At 46.7% G+C, this 21016-nt stretch overlaps 1 non-coding gene across 1 annotated transcript; it reads left to right on the top strand.

Annotated features, from left to right (window-relative positions):
- Positions 1-19166: 19166 nt before the first annotated feature.
- trnae-uuc (transfer RNA glutamic acid (anticodon UUC)) lies at positions 19167-19238 on the top strand. The gene has a single exon. It is a non-coding gene; the product is annotated as a tRNA-Glu (tRNA).
- The last annotated feature ends 1778 nt before the right edge of the window (positions 19239-21016 follow it).

Genomic DNA, 21016 nt, shown 5'->3' with positions numbered 1-21016 from the left:
CAGGAGGTTTGCCTTTGGATTTTGTCCCCTAAATCGACTGTAACATTGGTTCATTCTGACGGGACTCATTTGGATATCATGTGACTTGCTGGAGACAGAGAGACTGCTGACACGTGTGTGTGTGTGTGTGTGTGTGTGTGTGTGTGTGTGTGTGTGTGTGTGTGTGTGTGTGTGTGCTGACTGAGTCCCACCAACATTGTGCTGCCTGCTCTTTGACTTTGTCTCAGGGGTTTTTCCAGCTGGTCTGGACCACTTGGTCTGATGAAGCTCCAGCTAGAATTCCTAGACTTTGTTTCTGAGCTACTAAAACCTCCCTTTATGTTGGGAACAATGCAGCAGGTCCCTGCGGGGACTCACCTGCTCTGTCCAGCCTGACTCGGGGCTTCAGCACGGCATCGAGCAGCAACCTCTGCCGGCGGTTCTCCCGCTCGTACTCCGCCACGGTTTCCTCCAGCAGAGCCACGATCTGCTCCGCGGCCGCCGCCAGCCGCTCGGTGAGCAGCGCTCTCAGCACCGGGACTCCAGCCGCTGAGTCTCCTTCTCCCAGCTGCAGCAGGAAGTCTTCAGCGGCGGCGAGGATCCGCTCCTGGACCGACACCCGCAGCAGCTGCGCGGCGCACATGTTGAGGTTCTACCGGCGCCACTCAGCCTTCAGGAGACAAAGACCGAGGCCGGGGGTTCACGGACTTCTCCTTCTTTCCTTGTTGTTTGAAAACGTCCCGCGTCTTCGTCTCGTTCTGTGAAGCGCGTATTGATGACGTATGTGGTGACGTCCAAAGCCTCGTGAGCCGGCAGTGACCACGTGACTGATTCAGGACCTCCTTCTCCGGCTTGGCGTAAGATTCTAAATGTAAAGCAGTGAAACGCCGTGGTTTCCTCCCTCCTCGTCCAAAAGCGTTCGCTATTTGATCAAAGGAAGGAGAAACAAGTGACTCGATGTTGTGGAGGCTGAACTCCGAGTTGAGAGAACTTTCATTCTGATCTGAGAGCAGCAACAAAGCCACTGAGAAAAACTGAACCACTGTCAGAGTCGGCACAGCATCAGCAGTCAGGCTGTGTTCACACTGGGAGAAACCATCGGACAGAAACCTCCCTCAGTCACACTGAAGGAACCTGAACTGACTGCTGCAGCTGGGACACACACACACACACACACACACACACACACACACACACACACACACACACACACTCAGCAGGAAACATGAACAGAGAGATAAAAGCACAGGATGCCTCCTCCTCCTCCTTCCAGAGATCAACTGATCTCCAGATTGACTTCAATTCTTTGATCAGAATTCTTCTTCCTCCTTGATAGATTTATTGATACTTTGTCATAGACGGTCCATTCCTATTGGAGGATGTTAAAGAGCAGGAGAACCAGGTTCCCATGTATGGAACTAGAATATTTATAGACTGTATTGCAGTCGTTTCCAACATCCATCCATCCATTGTCTTCCACTTATTCCTGTTAAGGGTCATGGGGGTGGAGCCTATCGCAGAGTCTACAGGTGAGAGGCGGGGTTCACCCTGGACAGGTCAGCAGTCCATCACAGGACCAACACATAGAGACAGACAACCATTCACTCTCACAGTCACACCTACAGTCAATTTAGAGTATCAATCAGCCTCGTCCCCTCTTGATGTCTTTGGACTGTGGAGGAAGCTGGAGTACCAGAGAGAACCCACACAGGAACAGGAGAACATGCAGACTCACACAGAAAGATCCTGTGCTCCAGCCGGGACTGGAACCCTGAACCTTCTTGCTGTGAGGTATTTTTATCTCACAAGTGGAAAAATGTAGAATCTTCATGTCATTACATGTCGTTCTCCATTGGGTCACTAGGGGGCAGCACCTACCTGCATCACCAATATGAGCCTTCAGTCTGTCAGGGGGTAGAATTCAGTCACCACCAATGACATCAGAGTCAGAGTTTAGATATCAAAGACAGACATTAAAGCCTCTCTGATAAAACAAAAATATACTGCAATATTTTTTTCCAAAGTGAGACCCTCTTTATTCTCTAGTTTAATCTGCTGCAATAATAATGAGCATCTTTGTCAGTCTACTGATGAATGTCAGATATCTTTGATGACCAAACCTGGACGTTTGTCTCAGTTTGACTGGAAGTCTCATTCATTCATTTCTCCTCCATGATTTCCTGCAATGATTTCCTGGTTCTGCTCCATTCAGGTTCAGAGAGCTGAGATTAAAATCACTCAGGAATAAAAGAGGAGACACCAACAAGTCAGCATGGAAGAGGAGCAGCTTTTCAAACTGGTCACCCTGGCTGCTGGTCTGGGCCTCCCTTTGCCTCGGTGCTCCTTGAACCAGTGAAGGTCCTGGTCCAGTCTTCTCCACTGAGTCCTCGTGAACAGGGAGCACCTCCCCACCAGAGAGGTGCAGGGCAAAGGAAAGGAAAACTCCAACCAGAATGAAGGCTGCACTAAAAACTGCCCTCCATTTCTTGAGGGGAACGTTGGGTCTTCCTCAGGCAAATGGCAGTCAGCAGTGGCTCAACATCTGAACTGAGCCCAGACCTGGTCAGCTGATCATTCACCAGCTCAGCCCCTCCCACTCATGACGAAGACCTTGAAAACCCCAACATCACCTCCTCCACCTCAGTCTGGCGTGTGTGGATGGAGGGCTGTGATGTCAGCGGCGATGACATCACTGACACAAACACACTGATCTCTGACTGGTCTGGTCTGAGTGGGATTCAGTGACATCACACAACCTGCACCAGATGAAGGGGCGGGGCACCCAGGAGCTGTGACATCACTGGTGACTCTTGTTGGGCCGCCTTCTTGGCCAAAGTGGAGGAGAACAGGACCCAAATACAGACGGGGGAGAGGAGCGTTCAACAAAAGGAGGCTTGAATGATGAAAAGACAAAGAACAACAAAGGAACTCAAAGCACCAACAGAGGAGAAAAGACAAAGTAGCAAACAAAAGCCAAACTTCCACTGGAAACTTGGAGGAGCTGGAACAGGAGGGAGAGAACATGAGGCTGAGAACCCTGGAGAATGAGAGGTGGACAAATCCACCAGCGCAGCATCAGGAGAGCAAAGAAACCAGAAGGAGCTTTGAGGAGCTGCTGACATGCAGCCAGGGAGCGTCTGCCTGAGATGGGAGGAGCTGCTCATCCACCCAGATGGAGAAGCAGCCATCTTGCTCTTCTGACGCCGACTCAGAAGGAACAGAGGAGGTGAGGGGCCTCACGTTGTCATGGCGACATGGAAACATTCCACTCTGTCAGTGGTGCCTCCATCAGACGCACTTTGTCTTTGTGAAGATCAAAGTGAAAGGAAATAATAAAATAAAACAATGAAGGCTGCATGAACTGAGTGACACACTTGAGGATGACATCAGCGAAATGTGTGATGTCACACTGCTGAGTCGTGAGGTCACCACCAGAGAACAAATGAGTGATGAGATGCTGATTATTGACTCTCTACTTTAAATGATCTCACTCTCTTCCAGCTGGAAGAAGTTTGAGGATGAATGAAGTCAAGAACTGGAAAAATGGAGAACATTCATGTCATTACATGTTGTTCTCCACTGGGTCACTAGGGGGCAGCACCTACCTGCAACTCCTGGGAGCCCTCAGTCTCACCTCATTTTCAGGCTCCAACTAAAATGAAGCTTCAACTCTTCTGAATCCTCTCCACCTGTCAGATCTGTTTGAAACTTCCAGGTTTGATCAACATCCCAGTCTGAACACATCTACAGGTCAGCAGTGACCACAGCACCACCTACTGGCAGCAGGAAATGACAGATTTGACACTGAGATGTCCTCGTCACGGCGTGATGGAGAGTTCTGATGATTCATCAGCACAATCAAACTCTGAGAACTCCTCCCTGCATGGTTGATGAGGGTCAAAGTTCCCATGTGGCTCACTTCAGGTGGAGGACCAGAGATTTTAGGCTCATGTGAGTGGTTGATTCTAATGTAAGAATAACAGACCACAGACTAGTCAGTGAATAAAACTGCCGACTTCTTTATAGACAGAAAATGTCAGAAAAACAAAAACTATTGGTTCCAAACCCTTTACATCCACACACATTCAATAAAGGAGTCTCCCTCCAACCAACAGACAGAAACCAAACCTCAGGAGAATCAGGTTATTGACCTCTTTTGAGTCTTATTTGAAGTTAACCCGACTTATTTGAGTTGAGGTTTAATTTGGTGGCTGGATTTCTATGATTGTTTGTTTACTTCACGGTGTCTATTTGAGTTTCCTCAGTCTAGGTTCTCATTTGATCTTGGTTCAGCCTATTGATGAGTTTTAGTTCTACGTTCCCTCTTCCTGTTGGGTTGTTTCACCGGCTCTATCCAAGCTTGAACTCCCTTTCAACAACCCACTCATGGAACACCGATTTGGCACACAATCAGGAAACGTGAACAAAACAAAGTCATAAAAATAAAACTCAGGGCCAAAGTATTTCAATTTACAACTCAATCTCACAAATCAATGATCAGAGTCTCTCCCGTTCATCACCAGTCTTTTCGTTCAGTCCGTTATCAGTCCAAAAGAAATTCAAGGTGTCTCTGTGAAACCTGTCAGTTCTGTCCTACCACAATCCCACCGTCAGGGTCAGTGTCACCTGGGTGGGTGAGGTTTGCAGCGCCATTTTCCACTCCGACTCTCTCTCTCCTGTGGGTGGCTCGCCATCTTTTCTCCACAGCGTCAGGTGTGTTTGCACACCAGTGATCCCGCCTACAAAACCTGGCCAAATCCTTGTTCACAACGCAATCAACACAATCCAGAATCATGGACAGCAGTTGAGTCCAGTGTCTTCTCAAAAAATGAAGGGACCAAGGAGAAGACCTCAAAAGAGTCTGCTTTGTTTACTCTTTCCTCTCTCATTCTCGAGTCGTCCGTCTGCTTTAGTTTACTTTATTTATATTTGTACAGCACTTTTCATCCAGAGACTGCAACACAAAGTGCTTCACAGAACTGAGAGAAAACAGGCAACATTCAATAAAATATAAAACAATACAATAAATACATGTTAAGAACCCGGCCTTCCCAACCCACATGACCTCATACATGCACACACCACCCCCCCCACACACACAAATACACACACGCATACACACATACACACACTGACTGTCAGTAGGAACATGGCAGGGCACTGAAAATCCTAGTGAGGAAAGACCACCTATGGGGGCCATCCTCACCAGGAGGTGCCACAGCCCACAACCACAGGGAGCGCCGCCACCCAGACCCCCCGACCCGGACAGACCGGGTACACTCCACATATAATGCAGAGCCCCCCAGCTCTCCGGGCCTGGACGATCCCAAGGACGACGCCCCTCCCAGTGTGGAGGGCCCCCACCAGGACACACTGGAGCTAAAAACTAAAAGACTCAAAGAAGGTAGAGTAGGAAAGAACAGAAATTACAATGATATTAAAGTATCAGAATGACATAAAATATATATAAAATCTAAAAGTTTTAAGAACTAATAAAAAAGTAGAATAAAATAATTAAAAGACTAAAGTAACAATAAGATATTGTGATAAAATGAAAGGATAAGAGAGACTAAGTCAGTTAAAAGCTAAGCTAAAAAGGGGAGTCTTGAGCCTCCTTTTAAAAACATCAACAGTCTCGCGGTCCTTCAACACCTCACTGGCGCTGTCACCTGTCCCCACCTGCCTAAAGACTGCCACTATTGTCCCTGTCCCCAAGTGCTCCACAGTGACAGGCCTAAATGACTACCGACCCATTGCACTCACCCCAGTAGTCATGAAGTACTTGGAGAGGCTGGTCAAGGCCCACATAGAGGCCTCCATCGACGTCTCTGTGGACCCCCACCAGTACGCCTACAGGCAACACCGCTCCACTGATGACGCCATTTCACCAGTGGTCCACACAGCCCTCACCCATCTGGAGAGCAGGAACTCCTATGTCCACCTTCTCTTCCTGGACTTCTCCTCTGCCTTCAACACCATCATCCCACATGGGGGACCTGTTCAGTGGACCTGAGGACTGGTGACCTGTTCAGGGTGAACCCTGCTCTCACCAAATGTCACCCCCCCATAACCTTTAACAAATCAGTGGTACAGAAAATGGATGGAGTGACTGATTCACTGCAGAGGCACAGCGATGTTATTAATGGAGGAGTCTTTTCATTAAAGACTGAAGCTCCATACAAGACAGAGTCTGTAGACCAGAACATCACAACCTGGGAAGCTTTCACTTCTTTGGACAGACAGCTTTGATTTCAGCTTCTACCTCTGTAAAATTGAAAGTAAAGTAAATTGAGCACCTGTGAAGGTAAAACTGATGATGTCATGACTTGTTCAGTCCTGCAACGTTAAAGTCCAACACGCTTTTGATTGTCTCTGATTCTCTGTGGCAAAATCCTACAAGAGGAAACAGAAAATCTTGAGGTTGTCTCACTTTTTTTTAAAGAAACTCTGCATAGGACAGTGATAGGAGGCTTGTTTCCTTGATGAAAGAGACTGGTGCTCTCATCTTCTTCAACATTGACTTGTTCTACCAGTACAAGAGAATCTGAGCTTGGATGTCATTTAGCAGTCAAAGGCTTGTTAAACTGGTCAACATCAGCTGGTGTTCACTCTGATGATGTAGCGATGGTCTGGATTCTTCCTTCTGGAGCACCAAGCTGCTGGGAAGAAGCCTGATGATGTCAGAGTTGTGTTCAGTGGCTCCTGCTGGGTCCATTTCTGACAACTGGGCTCCAAAGAGTTCACTGTTTAAAAGGCTCAGAGAAAGCAGCACCTCATGGTGGTCAGGAGACGAGGTGGCCGAGTGGTTAAGGTGATGGACTGCTGATCCATTGAGCTCTGCAGGCGTGGGTTCCAATCCCATCCTCGTTGCAGGAGACTTTGGTTTCTACCCCTAGATTATGGAATTGCTGTGAGGCTTTTAACTGACACAGATACCAGTTGAGTCAACTTCCCTTTCACAACCTGACCAAAACAACTCTGACACCCAGAGCTCACATGTGTCAATCACCTCTGGAGAAGGTCCCGCCCCCTTAGAGCCATAAATCCTCCCATCAGTGAAGAAAACTGAAGACACCTCTTGGATGAGAGCTGAAGCGTCTTCTAGAAACCTGAAACAGTCCACTTGGAACGTTTAAATAATTCTACAATCCTACAGTTTCATTGAGCATTTGTCCAAAGCCACGTGCATGTCTCACATGTATATAATATATATGTGACACTCTTTCATCTACTCATTAACCAAAAATGCAGTCTCATACCAGTAAATTTGTGCAGAAGAAAACGTTATTTGTGCTGCTTCTTTATTCATTTATTTAGTTTAGTTCGTATTTTTTAATGTGTTTTCTTTCAAGTCACATTTTGTCCATTAACTTCATAATCAGAGTCACCATCTCATCACATGACTAAAGTCTGGGTTCTGTATTGGTGGTAAAATATCCTTCCATGCCCCTCACTAGTTTGCACACAGAAAAGCATATTTTACTGGTTTCAGATCTCTTAGCTTGTTCTCTCTCTTAAACCAGCTGAGGCAGCTTTCATTGTGTGATCGTTGTCGTCGTCTTCCGTTTACTCCTTACTAGTAAGGGTCGCGGGGGGGCTGGAGCCTATCCCAGCATCTACGGGCAAGAGGTGGGGTTCACCCTAGACAGGTCACCAGTCCATCGCAGGGCCAACATACAGAGACGAACAACCATTCACACTCACATTCACACCTACGGTCAATTTAGAGAATCAATCAGCCTCGTCCCCTCTTGATGTCTTTCGACTGTGGTAGGAAGCTGGAGTACCCGGAGAGAACCCATGCAGGCACGGGGAGAACATGGAGACTCACACAGAAAGATACTGCGCCCGAGCCGGGACCAGATTGATGGAAATCAAGTGTCTGAGGCTGTTAGCAGCCATGAAGTTGATCTGGTTGGCACTGGTATTTGTTCTTGCTGCAGCTCAGGAGTGATTCAGGAGAAGAGTTTCAGAACAGCCCAGGTTGGGGACTGGAATTCTAAAATTTCCCCTGGAACCAGACAACCTTGGGAGGTAAAACCTCCAATCATAGCCACTCAGATGCAGCAGCAGAAGAAGCTGTCATCCACCCTGACAGTCAGAGCATCAAGTCAAGGAAACATCACCATCTTGTAGTTCCAAACCTCCACCTGTCAGATTCAGCTACTTCTGATTGTGGGACTTTAAACTTGAACACAATGGAATTTGGACAAGGAGTTTTCCTTCCAGTCCAAACATCATCGTCCAGCCTCCAACCAGAGGTCCATCAGTTATCATGGAGCCACAGGTGGAGTCTGGATTCTTTTCTGGAATGAGACGGCAATGACAGTCCTGCCAAGTGACATCACTGACATGACTGGATGACTTCAGTCACGTGACTGGATGACTTCAGTCACATGACTGGATGACCTCAGTCACATGACTGGATGACAGTGTAGATGCCAATGTAGAGGTTGGGGAAATAGTCTCTGAGAATCCAGCTTGAACCCACAGCCTCCTTGTTTTCCAAAAACCCAAACAGCGACCATCAGTCTCCCTCCAATCCTGTACTTGGGTAAACAACAAAAACAGAGTAAAAGTATCTGGCAACATATTTGTTTCCTGTAGGGTTTCTTCATGTATGAGTGGTGTACTTGCTCTCCCAGAGGACTGCCATCTTTGTTCTGTGGGCTGACATGTTTTAGTGTCAGCACAGGTCATAGCGCTGAGACTGAACTCTCATTCTCCTCCAAGTAGTATTTCCACCTCACACTCCTGCAGATATTCAAGTGAACAGGGAACACAAATTTATGCACAACTTCTCCTGTGTATTCATCCACAGTCACTAAACAACAACCAAACCAAACAAAAGAGGTTTGCTAGCATGGCGATCAGCTGTAGTTCACCATCTTATCCAGGTCACATGACTCAGGAGTAGCGTGGCCGTCTGGCAACCAAAGGGTGGCTGGTTTGATCCTCACTTTCTCCAGTGACCATGTCAAAGTGTCCTTGAGTGAGAGACTGAACCCCTAAATACTTCTGATGAGTAGGTTGGCTCCTTGCATGGCAGCCTTCAGCATCAGTGTGTGAGTGTGTGTGAATGAGAGGACATTGTTCAGCTCCTTGAGTGCTGCTGAGGTAGAAAGGCTCTGTACAAACTGAGTCCTTTTACCATTTCTTTCCTGCTTCTAGCGGCGCTGTTGTCACTTCCTGTGACCGTGGGGGGAAAGGGGTCCCCCTTCAGAATAAGTTTGATATCATTGTTACTTCCTCTTCAACATGCCTTTAGCAGACCAACTCAGAGAACAGCTCAGTGAGGTAGTGTGGCCGAGCGGTCTAAGGCGCTGGATTAAGGTTCCAGTCTCTGAGGAGGGTGGAGGAGGCGGGGGTGGGGGTGGGGGTGGAGAGGTGTGGCAGGTCTCTCACAGCCTCTCCTCTCTCTTTCACTGATATCTTCAAACCTGTGACCAAAAGAAGAACCCTCCTCTGAGTCCACAGACCTGAGCACCACTGCTCTGACTACCAGGTTACCTCCTGGTTATCAGGGTGAAGTCATGGTGAGGTAGTCAGTTGTTCCTTTGTTTTATGACAGAGGCCTCATTGTGAATTAAATAATTTTAATTCTTTACTTGAAGTTTCACGCTGTTTCGATTGAAAAAGGCCAGTTCCTGGAGAAGATCTTCTAGGGGTCCAGGTTAAAGTGGTGCCCCAGCTGGCACCAGGCGCTGACCCAGGTCCTGCATGGGAGATACTGTCAGTTCTGTTCTGCCCTGCTCACAACCACAGGCTGGTGTTGAGGCCTGCAGCAACCAGGGCTCCAGTCACCAAGAGTATAAAGGCTGGTCATTGTGGCAGTGGGAGGAGTCAAAATGAAGACAGACCAATGAGAGCAGGACGTTCCTGGAGAAGTCAGAAGAACTTGACCATGTTTCCTACAGTACCCAGGAGGCCTGGTAGTTGTTGAAGGAAGCTCCAAAAGCAAAGAGCAGACAGCAGGACATCAAAAGAAAAGATCCAGACACTAAAACTACAAGTAGAAACAGGAAGAAATACTAAAAGCTTTGGAAAGATACTACAAGGTTGGATATACATTATTATATACACTACTATTCTCATTGACTCCTAAAGAGGGACAGGAAACATTAGAATGTGGATCAGATCAGCTGATTTCAGTGTTGAGTCCATCCCTCCATCCACTTTCTGTTCTTATCCTTTAAGGGTCACGGGGGGGCGATCCCAGGTGACATTGGACAAGAGGCAGGGTTCACCCTGGACAGGTCAGAATTCCTAATGATGTCATCAGGGCTTTGACAGTAGCTAGAATTCTGTCTTTGATGTCAGGAGGACATGAAAGAAACACAACTGAGGAAAGTAGAGGAGAACATTCAGCTTCATTAGAAACACTTGAACTGTTGAACAGTAGAATTTGTTTGAAACAGTTTACAACACTGAGTGACAGGATTGAAGAGGGAAGAGTTTTCTAATTTAAATTTAATTCTAACTTTGAACTGGGGATGAACATTTTTAGTCGTTCATATTCTAACATACAGAGGAAGTCATGTCATTCCCTTTTTTAAAAAAGAAAAACATGTGAAGCTCCTCCCCCCAGCTCCAGATGGACAGACAGACATGAGAGTGGCCAGGAAGCAAAGAAGTGTTGTGCTCCTCTCCAGTGCTCTGGTGTTGTTGTGTTCTTCTCAGCTTCATCATGAAGACCTGCTGGCACTGGGCGCTGGTGGAAGTTTGCAGCTCTCACTGGAAAGTCCTGAGGCTCCTCCCACTCTGAAGCAGGCAGTTGCTCCCAGCCAGCCCACACTTTCACTCTCTGATTGTCTAAATATCAGGTTTAGATCATCAAATTAACACTGGAACATCAAAACAGAATACAGTAATTAATAAAAGATGATCAACTTTTTTAATAAACATTAATTATTTAACATGAAACTACTGACTTTTTTAAGAAGAAAATAAGAAAGAGAACCTGCATCATCCCAGCCATGAAGACCTCAACACAGTTGAAGAGAAAGTCTTGGGGTGGATTCTTGTGTTTTGCAGCATCCTTGATGAGTCTGCATAGAAACATTGGTGTTGTGGACCCACATCCACCAGGAGTGGAGCTCAACCAAGAAGAGCAAGAGGGGAATGTTTCTGGAGGAGCCGGGAAGTTCCCTGGTCAAGCCACACACTGAGGGAAGGGAACGGACGCCCCGAGACCCAGACGCTGCAGCCTTGCTCAGACAGCTGCAGAGCTCAGCAGCACTCCATCCATGCCATCAGCAACACAGAGAGCATCCACACCAGCGTCCTCCTCAGCAGCCCTGCCTCAACACCAACCAGAACAGCCACAGCCACAACCCCCTCAGGACCTGGTTCAAGACGAAAGAGGGTCAGGACTGCCCAAGCAGTCAAGACAGCAGGACGGACGGATGGTGCTTCAACTGCAGGAACATCTCTGGAAAGAACACACAGAAGTGACACACAAGCATCTGAACTTTAAACGACTCTTACTCTGTTTTTGTTTTTTCCTGGTTTTGAACCAGTAACTGGTTTCTGTTGGTTTGGTTTGCTTGACTGGTTGTTGTTTGTTGACCTTGAAAATCCATATTTTGGGTTCTGGCTTGTTCTGCTTTTCATTTTGTGTTTGTATTAAAGTTCTGTTGCTGAAAAAGAGACTTTTTTGCCTTTTTCTTGAAGTAAATATATGAGGGTCTAAACTGACCCGTAACACCATGGATGTTCCAATAGTTAATGATATTAAAATGAATACTAAATCAAACCAGTCCATGTCAGAGATGTGTTCTAACACCCTCAGTAACGGTCAGCAAACACAACAACCTTTGGTTTATTTCTAGGATTTTCTTGAGGTTCATTTTGCCATTTTTTTTAACTGAAATTGAAGATTTAGTGACTAAAAAAAGGTCCAGAGGCCCACAACTAAATATTCAAACCAATATTTCCATGGATAAGGAAGCCTGACAAGGTCACCAAGAGATGGAAACAACTTGGAGGATAGAAAATTGTTTTATTTTATTTGACAGCTGATTGAAGACGTGGGTCAAAACTGACCGTTACCATGGAGATGGGAACAGGAAGCTGACACAAGAGGAAGGTTCCAGCTCTGAAAAAGGAGTTTGATCAAAATCTTGAACTGCCAGTAGAAATATCCTTTTGTATGTTGACCTTTGTTGACAGAAGTCACTTTAGCTTGGCAGTGAAAAGAATGGCTGCTAGCTTGACAAAGAACTGCACAAACCAGGTTCAAGCTGGACTTTGGACCCTGGTATCTGCAACAACTCCATCAACTCCTAATCTAGCAGCTCTGCTGGGTCCAACTATTTTACAGAACATTTGACAGACCTGTGGAGCAGTGAGGACAGACATGAGTTGATCACATGATCCACTGAAGCACCATTTTACCTGCCACTGAGGTCCCCAACATGAGCTGGAGTTGGGACTCTTGAACTGAACCTGGTATCACAGCGACACCTGCTGCTGCAAAATGGAACAGCAACATTGAACCAAGTACAGGATTGGAGGGAGACTAATGGTCGCTGTTTGGGTTTTTGAAGAACAAGGAGGGCGTGGGTTCAAGCTGGATTCTCAGAGACTATTTCCCCAACCTCTACATTGGCATCCACACTGTCATCCAGTCATGTGACTGAAGTCATCCAGTCATGTGACTGAAGTCATCAGTCATGTCAGTGATGTCACTCTGCAGGACTGTCACTGCCATCACATTATAGAAAAGAATCCAGACTCCACATTTATGGGGCAGTTTTGGTCTTTAAACACTTGACAGTTCCAGGAGATTTAGTCTGGCTCAAGATCTTCAGATCAACCCAGGACAGAAGGCTATGACTCCATTGGATTGTGTAGTTGGAGCATTCAGAGATCTGGTGGATCTCAGTAGGAGCTGTATTTATCCACTGAATGATCCTGGTCAATGTGATCCTGCTCCTCCATCTCTCAGGCTGACAGAGCAGGAGGACCTGACTGAGAAGAAAGCTGCCCTTGAGCAGCTTCAGTCTCTGAGTGACAACACACAGGCAGAAAACCAGAACTTGAGGGAACAAGTTTCTACTCTTGAACGTGAGAATAAAAGAGCAATCCAGGAGCTACAGAACCTCACTGCTGTGGTGGCCAACCTCCAAACGGTCCAGGACAAGAACCAGACTCAGATAGAAGATCTGAACGTAACAGTCCACAGTCTTCAGTGTGAGGGGAGGAAGGTTGATGGAGAGAACAATGTGCTCAGAAAAGAGCTGACCCAGGTTCAGTCTCTGAGGGAGAGAGAACTGGTGGAGATGAAATGTCTTGAGGAAGACCTGACTGAGAAGAAAAGTGCACTTGATCAGCTTCAGTCTCTGTGTGACAAGAGATGGACAGAAAACCAGAATTTGTGGGGACAGGTTTCTAGTCTTGGACAAGAGAAGATCATTGCATATCAGCTGGTAGAGAACATGTCTGCCATGGTGGGCAACCTTGAATCTGTGAGGGAGGAGAACCAGACTCAGATCAGAGACCTGAACACACAAGTCCACAATCTTCAGCTTGAGGTGAAGATGGTTTACAAGGAGAAGTGTGACCTCAAGTGTGAGCTCAACTCCATCCAGGCAGAGAAGAACAAAATGAGAGAAGAACTCACTGAGAAGAAGACGACTCTTGAACAGCTGAGATCCCAGAGTGAGGACAGAGAGGCAGAAAATGGATGTTTGAGGAGACGAGTTTCTACTGCATCTCAGGAGACAGAGACCTTCACTGCTGAGTTGGCCCACCTTGAATCAAGGAAGGACCAGGACCCCACAAAGAGTGACAGTCTGAACGGTGAAGTTCAGAGTCTTCTATATGCAGTGAGAACACAAAAGAAGAAAAGGAGCAGTGCTCAGTGGGAAATCCTGGGAAATCTTCATGATTTAAAAAGCTGTTTGAAAGAGGAAAATCATGACCTTCAAGTGAAGGTCCAGCAAACTTCTGAAGAGCAAGCAGACTCTCCCCTACGTCCAGCCAGGGAAGAGCAAACAGACTCTCCCCTACGTCCAGCCAGAGAAGAGCAAACAGACTCTCCCCTACGTCCAGCCAGAGAAGAGCAAGCAGACTCTCCCCTACGTCCAGCTAGAGAAGAGCAAGCAGACTCTCCCCTACGTCCAGCCAGAGAAGAGCAAGCGGACTCTCCCCTACGTCCAGCCAGAGGAGAGCAAACAGACTCTCCCCTACGTCCAGCCAGAGAAGAGCAAACAGACTCTCCCCTACGTCCAGCCAGAGAAGAGCAAACAGACTCTCCCCTACGTCCAGCCAGAGAAGAGCAAGCAGACTCTCCCCTACGTCCAGCCAGAGAAGAGCAAACAGACTCTCCCCTACGTCCAGCCAGAGAAGAGCAAGCAGACTCTCCCCTACGTCCAGCCAGAGAAGAGCAAACAGACTCTCCCCTACGTCCAGCCAGAGAAGAGCAAACAGACTCTCCCCGACGTCCAGCCAGAGAAGAGCAAGCAGACTCTCCCCTACGTCCAGCCAGAGAAGAGCAAGCAGACGCTCTCATATGTTCTTCTGCAGAGGAGCGATGGGATTCTGCTGCATGTCCTGCAACTGAAAAGCAGAATGATGGGGGCACCCTGGAGACTGGACCTGCTGCGGGTCAAACCAGAAGTCTACTGAGCCGTGTGACATCTGGTGTAGAAGATGCTCTGTTTATGTTCATCGTTTTTTCTTTGTGTGCTTTTCCTCAACTTTGTTTTCTTTGTTTGTTATATATGATGATACCTTGATCACCACAGCAGTTGATCCCAGCTTGATTAGCTGAGTGCTTTGCAGTCTAAAGCACTTTAGTGATACCTGTGGGGTCCCTTATCCTCCCTGACCACAGGGATTCAGCCTCACTGAAGGAGAGGGAACCTTCCAGGTTGCAGCTCCGAGACTCTGGAACGCTCTCCCACTGGACATGAGGACGCTGAGGACGCCTTCAGAAAGAAGCTAAAGACCCATTTGTTTAGTAATATTATTTTTCATGATGGAATCGTCCCTCTGTACCTGCCCACACAGGTCAAGAGGTCAAATGATTCCCTGTTTAAAACAGCTCTTCATCACATGGATGTGCATCCCAACAGTCAGAGCTCACAGATGCTCCTATTCCCTCCAGTGTGAGGCACTACGAGTGACTGATGAGGGTCAGGGGGGTCAGGCTAGTCCAGATAGTGGGTCTGTATGAGGTTGTTAGGGAGGGATAAGGTAGTGGCAGAGTTCAGGCTGTAGTTGTGCTCCAACAGTTGAGACAGGGCAGGACAAAAAATGACACCCTGATGGCGTTAGGAGTGATTCTTACAAGAACCAATCAATAAAAGTGGGTGGTGACCTGCTCATGTGACGCTTGTGTTGATGATTACTGGGTCTCCTCCATGCTCATTTATCATGAATGAATCCCTCTGAGTAAAACACCTGATGACTCCTGAGTTGTTTCACAAAATGTGTGTGTGTGTGTGTGTGTATGTGTGTGTGTGTGTGTGTGTGTGTGTGTGTGTGTGTGTGTCTGTGTGTGTGTGTGTGTGGGCAATAACTACAAGTTATCTATGTATAAATCAAACAATTATTCATCAATTGGATACATTGACAGTGGAAGTTCAGGTTTCCTGTAATTCAGTTTGCAGACAACACAGAAAACTGCCCCTGACCCCTCCCCTCATTCTGGAGGCTTTAACATGAAAATGAAAATGCTGAGAGACACAAATGCAAATCAGGGTATCTGACCAGAGGTGACATATCTTTTAATGCTTTTCTTGTTATATTTGTTATATATGTTCTGTATGGTTATATTTGTTATGGTTGTTATGGAGTTTATGGTTATTATCTCTGTTTCTTGTGTCTTTGTCTTTGTTGTCCTGCCATTCGTCCGTCCTGGATTTTAGACCTTGGTTGCAGGAAGCGTGTGACCTCAACTCCTTTTTCTGTGTTGCTGAACGTTCCTGTTCAGGAAATGGAAATTTAGCTGCTATGTTGAATCAGAAAAACCTTTTGAAGTCTACTTTTGCTTCAGTCAGAAAGTGGACTGTTGTTAACTCTCACAATGGTTGGTGATTGTGGAGGAAGAAAGAATCCTTATGAACCTCTTTTTAACAGACACACATTTCTAAAGACACTGGTTCATTTTATTTTTCTTCTTCTAGCAGAGGATGGTTTCGATCCATCGACCTCTGGGTTCTGGGCCCAGCACGCTTCCTCTGCTCCACTCTGCTCTACCATTGACCGAACAGTCCTTGTTTTAGGAGAGCATTCTCTGTGTTTGTCTCTGCCCTGCTCTCCTGCTCTCTTTCCCCCCAACCGGTCAAAGCAGAAGGCCGTCCCCACTGATCCTGGATCTGCTCCACGTTCCTGCCTGTTAAAAGGAAGGTTTTCATCACCACTGTTGCAGGATGTGCTGCTGATGGAGAATTGTTGATGTAGATTCATTGAAGGAGTTTGGTGCTGGACCTGCTCTACTCGTAAAGAGTCATGAGAGAACTTTTGTTGTGACTTGACACACACACACACACACACACACACACACACACACATTCATTTCTTCCTGCCATGAACGCAGACTGTGTGTTTAATGTTAACAAAAATTCTACTTTGTCAGTGAATTAATTCAGTCTGCAACTGTCAGTGTCTTTCAGGATGGCCGAGCAGTCTAAGGCGCTGCGGTCAGGTTGCAGTCTCTCCTGGAGGCGTGGGTTCAAATCCCACTTCTGACAAAAGACATTTTCTCCACATTCCTATGCATCCACAGTGGTAAATTCCAAACCCAGTTGAAGCTGCTCTCCACTGATGGGAGTGAGTGGTTGAACTGGCAGCAGAGGAGGCAAAGGAGCTTCCCTGTGACGTCCTAACATCGCCTGGTTTCCTCCAACATGGAGCAGCCACCAAACTCTAACTTCAATGTTGGATCAAAGTCTACTGAAGGAATGTGTTTGGTTCAAAAACCCATTTGTGTTCATCCTTCAATTCACATTTTGTCCATTAACTTCATCATCAGAGTCACCATCTCATCACATGACTAAAGTCTGGGTTCTGTGTTGGTGGTAAACATCCTTCCACTCACCCAGGCTCCTCACTGGTCTGCACACAGAAATGCATATTTTACTGGTTTAACCAGTTCCTCAAGTAGTTTAGGAAAAAAGACACTTTGTTAGCTCCTGTAAAGGTCCCACTTTGGGTCGTAACACTTTTTTCCTGACTGCTTGATGTCTCAGTCAGAACAGCTGAGATGAGAACTGAATGTCTGGATTTCTTCCTGACATCATCAGGGTCTGAGGAGCTCATTAAAAAAAGGATTCAGTCAGATGGGAGTTAGAACTTGGAGACCAAAGAAGGAACCTCCAAATTCAGGACCCTGAGATCAAAGTGAGCGCTCTGATCTCAGAGGTCTGGGATATTTCACATCCTGATGGCCCTCCAAAATAAGAGCCCTGTGTCACTGTCTAAAAATCATCATTTGTTTGTGAAAAAATCAGGGTATGTTTGTCAGACTTTGTCAGACCTTTCCCCAAATCATCATTTGTTTGTGGAAATTAGATCCAGAAAACCACTGCAGTCCCTCATACATGATTAGTGCCATAGTTTGTCTCACACCTTTCATCTTTGATGGTTCCATGGTGGAATGGTAAGCACTCTGGACTCTGAATCCAGTGATCCCAGTTCAAACCTCAGTGGGGCCTCCAGCAGGTCTCTGACAGGTGTTGATAGAGGAGTTGTGGCTGCTGACTACAGTGGAAGACACCATCAACAATGATGTTTAGCTCTCAGCTCCTTCAGTCACATGACTGGGCCATCCTGTCATGTCAGTGATGTCACTTGGCAGGACTGCCATTGCATTATTAATTCTATAACATCTGAGATTAAAATCTATGGAATTACAACCAACAAGCAGTCAAACACCTGATCAGATGCTCCTTCATCAGGCTGAGGAGAATCAATCTAAACTGGGATGAAGAAAATTAACTGAGAGGAGAAACCTCCTGGTTGGCTGACATGGACCCACCTGATCCATGTCAGACTTGTTGGAGCAGAAAGAGGTGGATCAGAGGAATCAGTGGATCAAGGCTCAGGTGGCAGATGAAGAATCTCTTTATTCACAATGGAGTCAGAGAAATCTTCCAACGTGAGAGAACCTGACAGACCATTTTATACCAAAGACAGGCTGTGTGTGTGTGTGTGTGTGTGTGTGTGTGTGTGTGTGTGTGTGTGTGTGTTTGTGTGTGTGTGTGTGTGTGTCCCTACTGACTGGAAACTGAATAATAACCAGACTAACTTTTATCATTGACCAAGTCTGGTTGACTCACTAAATTCATAACTGAAGCGATTATTTAATTAATAAACAGAACATGTGTCTAAAGTCATGATCAAATACATGTAAAATCTGAGCAACCAGGGTTTGAAAATGTTCCAATGAGCCAAACCAATGGCTGGGAGGTGGGAATCCAACCAGGGACCTTTAGATCCACACCAGTCTTCCCTGACCTCATAGAAACTGGAACATTTCAACAAATAAATTCAAATTCAACTCAGCAGCAACTCTAGAACCGTTGCTAACTTGCTAATTCCTGTTAGCTCCAGATCAGACAATGCAGGCTCACCTTCACGCTTGGTTGTACGACCGCCACCAGTTGAAGCTTCTCTGGTTCAACAAACTCTGGGGACTCAAGACACAAGTCAGCACCGGTGCAGGTCCAGATCCAGATGTTTGCTGAGGGGAACAATGGCTTACGGGAGCTCCAGGGAGCTGGTTTGAACTGGTCCCTCATCTCTGTGAGTAGAAACCATCTGAGGTGGAAGGTCTGCTTTGACCTCCTGACCTCCCAGTAAAGCCAGTATAGATGTTGAGCTTGGAGGAGTTGATGGCCTCCTTCATCTTCTTGTTGGAGGTGTTTGCTAAACTCAGCACCACCACAGATCAGAGGAAAGTCCACTTGTCAGCTGGACACTGGAGTTCTAGTGACCTGCAGGATCTTAGTTGTGGTGGCAGCAGGCCTGTTCCAAGAGCTTTGCTCACATTCCTGATCAGGCTTCATCATGGTCCTGGACCACTGAGTGATAGAAGCTGATCCTGGGGGTGGACTGTCTTTAGGGGGCTGAGGTGTCTGGTGGTCTTGGTGGACCCTCTGTATCTCAAGCTGAGACCACAGAGTCCTGTGTTCTTGAGTCATTGTCTATAGTCTCTGTTGTTGGACAGCTCGGTGTGGTCCCTGATGGTCTAGTGGCTAGGATTTGGCGCTTTCACCGCCGCGGCCCGGGTTTGATTCCCGGTCAGGGAATGAGTTATTTAGAGGTTGAGGGAGAGGTGATCAGGTGGTCCACATGATGGTGGAGGTGATGAACTGTGAATCCATCATGGCTCCACTCTCACCCCCATTGTAGTGTTCTTGGTTCACTCTGCCATGGCCCCATGTTGAAGGGTGACTGTCTCATTCAGGTTCAACCCTTTGTTAGACCCTATTAAGTCACTGACTCCTGCAAGGACAAACTGTAATCCTCCTTCGTAGCTTTGGTTCCTTGCAGCACAGAAAGTCCATTCACTGATGTAGGAACTGGAAAACTTAGAGCTCCAGTCCTCGGTTCCTTGCACCAAAGAAAGGAGGGAAATGCAATCAATGTTGAATTCATTTACATTTCTTATATTTGATCAAAGCTAGAACTTAATAAGCTGCCATCGACCTTGATGACCAACTCCTTCACTGTGTAGTTCAAAGTCCCTGGTTTGATTTGTGTCAGGACTTCAGAAGCTCCAATCCTCTCTTAGTTCTAGTGAGAGTGGAAGAGATTATAAATGAGAGAAGCAGGGCCCTCCCTCAGAACTGAACCAGCTCAGTTGGGAGAGCCTTAGACTGAAGATCTAAAGGTCCCTGGTCCGATCCCAGGTTTCAGCAGAGGAACAGCATTGACTTTACTTTCCAGTGGAGGAACTGCAGACATGAAGGAAACTAACATCTTGTCCTGTGCATTCTTGTGACATTCAGGACATTTTTGGAGCCTCTTGTTGGATTTTTCCACAGAGAATCAGAGCCAATCAAAAGCATGGAGGACTTTAACATGGAGGACTGAACAAGTCAAGAAAGCATCAGTTTGACCTTCACAGGTGTTTCTTTTCCTGTCTCAATGCTGTAGAAAGAGCCTGAGTAGCTCAGATGGTAGAGCATCAGACTTTTAATGTGAGGGTCCAGGGTTCAAGTCCCTGTTCAGGTGCTGTGGAGGTTCCAGTGTTTGACAACATGGTACTGGATGAAGTTCAGTGTTGAACAAACTGTCATCATCAAAAGTAGAAGTGTTCTTGTCTTGCCACTGTGAGACAGTTGCTAGAAAAGTGACCACTAATAATTTCATGTGGCATGCAATTAACAAAACACCCACGTTGATGGTCGAGGGGTCTGGAGCCTATCCCAGCATCTACGGGCCAGAGGCGGGGTTCACCCTGGACAGGTCGCCAAAACCATTCACACTCACATCTACAGTTAATTTAGAGTGTCCAATCAGCCTCATCCCAAATTACATGTCTTTGGACGGTGGGAAGAAGCCGGAGTACCCAGAGAGAACCCACGCATGCACGGGGAGAACATGCAGATTCTGCACCCGAGCCTGGACTCAAATCCAGAACCTTCTTGCTGTGAGGCCACAGTGCTCACCACTGCACCATCATGCTGCCGTGGTCTCATATACTTTTCTAAATTGTGTTTCTTTCATGTCCTCCTGAGATCAAACACAGAATTCTAGTTACTGTCAAAGCCCTGATGACATCATCAGGAATTCTGACTTTGATCTGGAGACTCTTGCTTTAATCTGAATTTGATCCGACTAATGTTTTAGTTTAGGTTGCATGAAACCGACCACCTCATTTCTCCTGATGGACTGGTGACCTGTCCAGGGTGAACCCTGCCTCTTGAACAATGTCACCTGGGATCGCCCCCCCCCCCCCCCATGACCCTTAAAGGATAAGAACAGAAAGTGGATGGAGGGATGGACTCAACACTGAAATCAGCTGATCTGATCCACATTCTAATGTTTCCTGTCCCTCTTTAGGAGTCAATGAGAATAGTAG

The sequence above is a fragment of the Aulostomus chinensis genome, chromosome 1 (assembly GCF_037954235.1).
Source record: "Aulostomus chinensis isolate RoL2024-O1b breed Wild chromosome 1, RoL_Achi_v1.0, whole genome shotgun sequence".
NCBI classification, from domain to species: domain Eukaryota; kingdom Metazoa; phylum Chordata; class Actinopteri; order Syngnathiformes; family Aulostomidae; genus Aulostomus; species Aulostomus chinensis.
This window is presented reverse-complemented; position numbering and strand designations above follow the sequence as displayed.